This window comes from Trichechus manatus, unplaced genomic scaffold (genome assembly GCF_000243295.1).
Source record: "Trichechus manatus latirostris isolate Lorelei unplaced genomic scaffold, TriManLat1.0 scaffold00016, whole genome shotgun sequence".
In the NCBI taxonomy this organism is placed as follows: domain Eukaryota; kingdom Metazoa; phylum Chordata; class Mammalia; order Sirenia; family Trichechidae; genus Trichechus; species Trichechus manatus.
The window spans coordinates 16,528,498-16,536,952 of NW_004443952.1; positions in this window are offsets into that span (position 1 = coordinate 16,528,498).

An 8,455-nucleotide genomic window follows, 5' to 3' on the forward strand; every position below is an offset into this window, starting at 1 on the left:
ACTGGCTCAGAAAGAAAAAAAATTAATTTAGGTTTTTTTTTTTAAATGGAAGGGTATTGAATTTGGGACCATAATAGACTGTGAGCATTTTCTGTTTCCAGTGGGACATTTAGCCAACTAAATGTCTGAGAGTCATTGAAGTCTGGATCCCTCCAGGTCCTTCCAGCCACTGAGGAGCCTGGGTTGCCATTATGTACAGCTTTCCTCAGGACCTGGGATCCCCGTCTTTAATGTAAGTCACCTGGAACTGTCTTTTTTTCTAACTTTGTATTTTTCCAATCACTCTAAGCTATCTAGTCTTCTTTCTCTACCACCTACCTCTTAGATGCATATTTTATGCATTTTCAGGCAAGTTCATATCATTTTATAAGTACTTATTGATACGTATTTTTCTCTCAACATTTGCATTTGTTGGTTTGGAATGCATTCCTAGATCTTCCATATTATTTTTATTTCTGGCCATGAAGCTTCACTATGTGGCTGAACAGATAACAGCCAATTATTTACTGAGCACTTTTGTTGTAAGTACATTACACTGTCATAAACACATAGTGTATTAACTACTTAAGTTTCAAGTCAACTCTATGAAACAATACCCTTTTTACCCCCATTTAATAGAGGATGAAACAGAGACAGAGAAAAGTAAATGTGCAATACCCAAGGTCACATGGATTATAAGTGCTAAAGCTAGAATTCAATATCCAGCTGTCTAATTCTAATTCAACCCTCTTAACCACTACACCATTCTCTCTCTCAGAGATTTCTACACTTTTTTCTTTCTTCTCCCTTACAGGAAGCTAGGAGGGCTACCATTTATGACCAGCCAGCAAGTGGTGTCTTCAAGATGTGTTGATACAAAAAGTCCAATGGAAATGTGTGGTTTGGAGTGAGGATAAGATTAGCAAGAAATATTCTCATTCTATAACCACAGTCCAGGGAATACAAGCAACCATAGTAATAGTATAACAAAGTATAAGACATAGCTCGTTATATAATGAGTCTATAATCATGTTTGGGTGTTTTACAGAGTAAATATGAAACAATTGGAGCACAGTTGCATTTCTAGTGATATAGGGCTAACTTTATAAGTAGGCACAGTTTAGCAATTGAAAATATGAGATGGAATGGAAAACGCAGGAAAAAGAAACAAGAACTATTACCCAAAACTGCCAAAGATAGAGTAATACTATGGATCTTCATCCTATTTATGAATACATATGCAAAGATTACAAAGTATATCCAAACTATATACTGAAGTGATATAAATTATTTCATAAATACATGAAATTCCAAATTAATACTTGGAAATCTATTAATATATGAACCAAATAGGTAGCAAAAATAACCTACATTGTCATCTAACTAGATGCCAAAAAGCATTTGATAGAATGCAACATTCATTCTTTGTAAAAACTCATAGTAATCTAGACACAGGAGGATACATCAATAAGATGATAAAGAGTTACTCCCTCAAACTATTGGTCAACATAATTCCAAATAGTTAGACTCTAGAGGTCTTTCCCAAAAATTCAAAGCTACTATTATTACTATTTAACATTTTTCCCCTGAAAGATCCAATTACAGAGTAGAATAAGAAAAATAAATGGCATTATGTGTACTATCATGTTTCAAATTCAATCATACTTTAACAATTTCTATAATTCTTTTCCTCTGGAATTGGAATTCTGGCATGTGGTGGTGTGGGTTATGAGAGAACATACCATCACATGGAATATCACCAGTGCAAACTGGAGAAGAGGTAAGGACAAGAGGCAAAGCTCATGATAAAATATTAAACCAAAAAGGAAGTTTCATAATAATATAAGCAATTACAATTTTGCATATGTATCGTAGCAAAGAGCTACACCAAAATGTTTACTATGGTTTTCTATGGAATGTGGGGCTTGGGGCATTAATAATTTTCTTTACTTCTCCATATTTCCCAAATTGTGCTTAATTAACCTATATATTACACACGGAGCTGCTGGTGGTTTCAAACTGCTGACCTTTCAGTTAGCAGTCCACTACTGTAACCATTGTGCAGCAGGGCTCCTGTATATATTATGACTATAAAAATAAAATATTTTCAAATTTTCCTTGGAAGGGAATGGTGGCAAGGACTTCTAGAACTTTGACCCTCAAACCAAAAACCCAAACCCACTGTCGTCGAGTCAATTCCGACTCATAGCGACCTTATAGGACAGAGTAGAGCTGCCCTATAGGGTTTTCAAGGCTGCAATCTTTATGGAAGCAGACTGCCACATCTATCTTCTGCAGAGCAGCTGGTGGGTTTGAGCCACCGTCCTTTTGGTTAGAAGCTGAGCACTTTAACCACTGCACTACCAGGACTCCTTGGAAGGGAATGGCAAGGATTTCCAGAAGTTTGACCCTAGTTTTCTCTACAACTCAAGAAGGAAGTACAACAGTCAATGGATGGGAAATTGGAGAGGAGATTTCTCTTGTTTATTATTACATAGACTAATTTAATGCTATTTAGTGCTCTGATTTCAACCAATAAATCTCAGACATACATTCATTATTAAAAGATATAATGACGTAGCCTCAATTCTTGCAAAAGGATTCTAGAGCCCACCATTTAGAGTATGGCCAAGCACAGATGAGATGCACAATAAGGCATCCAATAGTATCACACAATGAAAAGAAATACAGAGAAGATACCTGGTGGGTCAAAGGGAGCATGGGGAAACAGTGGAGGATTCTGTTACCGCTGCTTCTTTCTTTCTTTCTGCCTTAAAGAAGTAAAATTTCAGTTTTTTGATTCTCCCGGTTTTGTCTGTCTCTCCCCAAAGGCTCTGTCCTTAGATTGGTCCCCACCATTGGACATCACCTATAAAAGGAAAGCAAACTCTGCTTGAGAACAATGGTTCATGAAGCATTCACGACTCTTCACCCCATGTTTACCAAGAGGAGAGAATAGTAGTTTGTAAAGAAAATTTACTCACCCAGACTCCCTGATTTAACCCAAGCAATCTCTTGAAACAGGCTATACCCACTTACCGTGGAAGGTTTCCTCATGAGGAAGTTTTCAGCACCAAATATTGTATCTTACATCCTACTGCTTATAAAATACCTTTGTTCATCACAATATGAGACATCTCTGGCAGGAGATTCCCAGCGCTTTTCGAATTAAATGAGTACCTATAAGCCCCAAAAGGAGCTGATAAGGAGCAATACTAGGCCTGTTAGAATTAAGTCATCTTTCCCTTTAGCTACATGATTTTGAGAATTATCTTTTTTTTTTTCTCTGATATTGCTGTGAGGGTACCAAGTTCAGTTCTTTGTTTCTGGGAATACAACTGAAGGTTTGAGATTTTAACTTGTATTTTTGTTGTTTTAAGTGCCGTTGAGTCGATTCCAGCTCATAGCGACCCTATGTACAACACAACGAAACACTTACTGGTTCTGCGCTATCCTCACAATCATTACTATGTTTGAGCCCATTTAACTTGTAGTAGCTTCTGTATGAGCAATAGGCTTACTGCTGGTATTAATTCATTCAGGTTCTTATCCTAAATGTTCTAATAATTTCTAGAAGCCTCTTACCCCTTTCTTCTGAACCTAGTAAGGTGTCTTTGCAGAAGTACTATATCTTAATGGAAAGAGCAACTGTCTTGGAATTAGAAGGCCTAAAGTTCGTTCTTAACTTTGTGAATTGTTAACTGGGCAGACTTTGGGCCAAACACTTAACATCTCTGAGCATAATGTGTCTCATATAAAATGGGGTAGCAGTACCTACTTTATAGGGCTGTTGTGAGGATTAACATAACATACCTGAAAGTTCTTGGCACAGAAAAAACAAAACAAAACAAACCAAATCCGTTGCTGCTGAGACAATTCCAATTCATAGAGACCCTATAAGACAGAGTAAAACTGCCCCATAGGGTTTCCAAGGAGCGCCTGGTGGATTCAAACTGCCGACGATTTTTAGCAACCGTAGCTGTTAACTACTATGCCACCAAGGTTTCTGTGTGCAATATAGTTTGGTTAGTGTAATCTAACTCCTAGGCTTATGTTCTTTCATTTTCCATGGTAAAGAGAAACAACTAACTTAAAGTGATGTTTATAATTATCCAAGATATTTCCTTCATCTATTAATCCTATGATTTTTTTCCCACTGTTGTATTCAAAACTTTTCAAGTAAAATCAGTTATTCAGAATTCCTGGTTTCCATGTCCACTCTCCTTTCTGAAAATAACTCTTCCCAACTTTGCTCTAATCCACCTCATTTAAACATCAGTGTAGGATCCTCAACTTCTCATGTACAATAGATAACATGGTTGATTGAGACTTCAGCTTTCAAATCAAGGAAGCCATTTTAGACACAGCATGAATATCTCTGTTCAGGATTCCCAGTATTTCACTAACTTGTTTTTTCTACATACTGAAGTTGCTATAGCTGCTCCTCCTCAAATTCGTTAATTTCTTAGCTTTCTTCTCTTTGAGTTAACAACTGTGTTCTAGAACCCACAGTCAATATCCCACAATTCCAGATGACTGCTAGTAGTGGTGAGGAAGATGGACCAAAAATAAAGCTTTTATCACCAATTTCATGTCATAAATTTGTATCAATAGTAAACAATCTGCCACATAAGTACTCTCTAACCTTTGAGCCCTAAACAATTCCAGAGAACCCGCAGTGGCTCTGGTAGCCAATTTAAATCCTCCTTTGTTTTCTTCTAAGAGACTCTATAATCCCAGAAGTGATTTAAAGTTGAATCTTTAAATCTTGCTGAAGGTAGTAACTTTTAGGTATATTAGGGATAATGTCTCAAAGACCTAATTGTACATAACAATTATAACACTAATTTTTATTTGAATTAGATCTTCTCTCTGATTATGTGAATAATTCACACTCATTAAAAAAAATTTGGGAAATTCAGGAAATCCCGAAAGAGATGAGTCATCCATAATTTCAGCTATAACTATTGATATTTTGATATATTTCTATACATATACTACATATAATAAATATTTGAGGGCACAATACTTTTCTTGTTTTATAAACTACTATTTAGAATTAACAATGTATTGTGTATTTTCTCATTATTTTATTAGGCAATTTGATGATGTCATAATATTTTTAAATTGAAAAATAGGAAACAGTAATGCAACAGGTAGAAGTGAAACTGTTTCCTATTGAATTCTTGGCAACTTTCCAATTTTCTTTTTTTAATGGTACTTTAGATGAAGGTTTACAGAGCAAATTCGTTTCTCTTTAAACAATTAATACACATATTGTTTTGTGACATCGGTTGTCAACCCCAAGACACGTCAACACTCTCCCCTTCTTGACCTTGGGTTCCCCATTACTAGCTTTCCTGTTCCCTCCCGCCTTCTTGTCCTTGCCCCAAGGCTGGTGTGCCCATTTTGTCTCATTTTGTTTTATGGGCCTGTCTAATCTTTGGCTGAAGGGTAAGCCTCAGGAGTGACTTCAGTACTGAGTTAAAAGGGTGTCTGGGCCCTATACTCTCAGTGTTTCTCCAGTCTCTGTACAGACTGTAAGTTTGGTCTTTTTTTGTGAATTAGAATTTTGTTCTACATTTTTCTCCAGCTCTGTCCCGGACCCTCTACTGTGATCCCTGTCAGAGCAGTTGGTGGTGGTAGCCAGGCACCATCTAGTTGTGCTGAACTCAGTCTGGTGGAGGCTGTGGTGATTGTGGTCCATCAGTCCTTTGAACTAAAATCTTTCCCTTATGTCTTTGTTTTTCTTCATTCTTCCTTGCTCCAGATGGGGTGGGACCAGTGGAGTATTTTAGATGGCTGCTCACAAGCTTTTAAGACCCCAGATGTTACTCACTAAAGTAGAATGCAGAACATTTTCTTTATAAACTATGTTATACCAATTGAGCTAGATGTCTCTGGAGACCATGGTCCCCAGCCCTCAGCCCAGTAGTTTGGATTGTGTCTATGAAGCTTCCATGACCTTGCCTTGGTCAAGCTGTGCTGACTTCCCCAGTATTGTGCACTGTCTTACCCTTCACCAAAGCTATCACTTATCTGTTGTCTATTGAGTATTTCCCTCCCATCCCTCCCATCCCTCGTAACCATCAAAGATTGTTTCTTTCTGTGTGGAAACCTTTTCATGAGTTTTTATAATAGTTGTCTCATACAGTATTGGTCCTTCTGTGATTGACTTATTTCACTCAGCATAATGCCCTCCAGATTCAGCCGTGTTGTGAGATGTTTTGCAGATCCATCATTGTTCTTTATTGTTGCGTTGTATTCCATTTTGTGTATGTACCACAGTTTGTTTTCTATTCATCTGTTGATGGGCGCTTAGATTGTTTCCATCTTTTTGCTATTGTGAATAATGCTGCAATGAACATGAGTGTGTGCATATGTCCACTTGTGTGATGACTCTTATTTCTCTAGGATATATTCCTAGGAGTAAGATTGCCGGATCGTATGGTATTTCTATTTCTAGCTTTTTAAGGAAGCACCATATAGTTTTCCAAAACGGTTGTACCATTTTACATTCCCATCAACAGTGCATAAGAGTTGCAATCTCCCCGCAGCCTCTCCAACCTTTGTTATTTTCTACTTTTTGATTTGTGCCAGCAATGTCAGGGTAAGATGGTATCTCATTGTAGTTTTGATCTGCATTTCTCTAATGGCTAGTGATCATGACTATTAGCCACCTGACTGTCTTCTTTGGTAAAGTGTCTGTTCATATTCTTTGCCTTTTTTTTTTTTTGCAAGGGAGATTGAGAAATCTAGTTTTGTTAAAATTTTTTTTATTGTGCTTTAGGTGAAAGTTTACAGCTCAAGTTAGTTTCTCATACAAAAATTTGTGCACACATTGTTATGTGACCCTAGTTGCTATCCCTACAAGGTAATAGCACACTCCTCCTTTCCACCCCGGATTTCCCGTGTCCATTCAACCAGCTCCTGTCCTTTTCTGCCTTCTCACCTCGCCTCTGGACAGGAGCTGCTCATTTAGTTTCGTGTATCTCCTAGAACTAAGAAGCACACTCTTCACAAGTATAATTTTATGTCTTACAGTCCAGTCTATTCTTTGTTTCAAGAGTTGGCTTTGGGAATGGTTTTAGTTCTGGCTTAAGAAAGAGTCCAGGGGCGATGTCTTCTGGGGTTCTTCCAGTCTCAGTCAAACCATTAAGTCTGGTATTTTTACTAGAATTTGAGTTCTGCACCCAACTCTTCTGCTCTGTCAGGGACTCTCGGTTGTGTTCCCCGTCAGTCCTTTGTCCATCTTTTAATTGAATTATTTGTCTTTTTGTTGTAGAAGTGTTGGATTTTCCTATAGATTTTAGAGATTAGACCTTTGTCAGATTTGTCATAGCCAATTTTTTTTCCCCAGTCTGTAGGTTCTCTTTTTACTCTTTTGGTGGAGTCTTTTGATGACCATAAGTATTTAATTTTTAGAAGATCCCGGTTATCTAGCTTATCTTCTGGTCTTTTTTTTTTTTTTCCTTTGAGGATAATGACAATGTTGGAGGACACAGATCAGAGATTCACTTTACTTTCTATTTCCTATGAGTAAAAGCCAATTCCTGTTGTCAGAAGTTTTCATAATGACCTTTTTATAGAATGGTAAATGAGTGTGAGGTACATTTTTTCTTGGTAGGGTAAAGTTACATAAGGGTGTAATAACCAAAGCTGTGGTTGTCAACCTCAGGGAATTCACAACTTCCCAACTTCCTCCCCTAACTCTGCGTTATCCTCAGTCAACTTTCCGTCTCCCTGACTCTGCTGTGCCACCTCCAGTTCTTAATATTTAAACTCCTACCACATTTATATTATTCCAACACCTCTGGAATTGTGAAGGCCTTAGTTAGGAGAACATTCACTTTAGCAAGGACATTTTAACTCATCTGTATTAAATACACTATGAAACGAGGATGGGACACTTAATTTGCAAAGAGGAACAATCAATTGCACTTCCATTATATGGCATGTATAATTATTTCAGTTCTTTTCATATTTTAAGAATCAGCTACATGCCGGGCCTTTTGCTAAATTTTAACCCTATGTAAGTTCTCTCAGTGTTGTGGGGATATACAAAGATGAAAAAGGCAAAGTCCTTGCCCTTTAGAAGTTTACAATTCAGTAGGGAATACATATATAGCCAGAAGACAATATAAAATAAAACTATCAGAAGGGTTAAACTGAAATAGATATCACGATACAAAATTTTTCTTCCAAACTTAGGCACTTTTTTTTTTTATATATATATTTTTGTATTGCACTTTAGGTGAAGGTTTACAGAACAAATAGTTACTCATCAAACAGTCAGTACACACACTGGTCAACAACCCCATGACATGTCAACCCTCTCCCTTCTTGACCTTCCTTTTTTTTTTTTTTATATTTTATTGTACTTCAGGTGAAGACTTACAGAACAAATAGTTTCTCATGAAACAGTAGTACACATGTTGTTTTATGACATTGGTTGACAACCCCACAACATATTAAC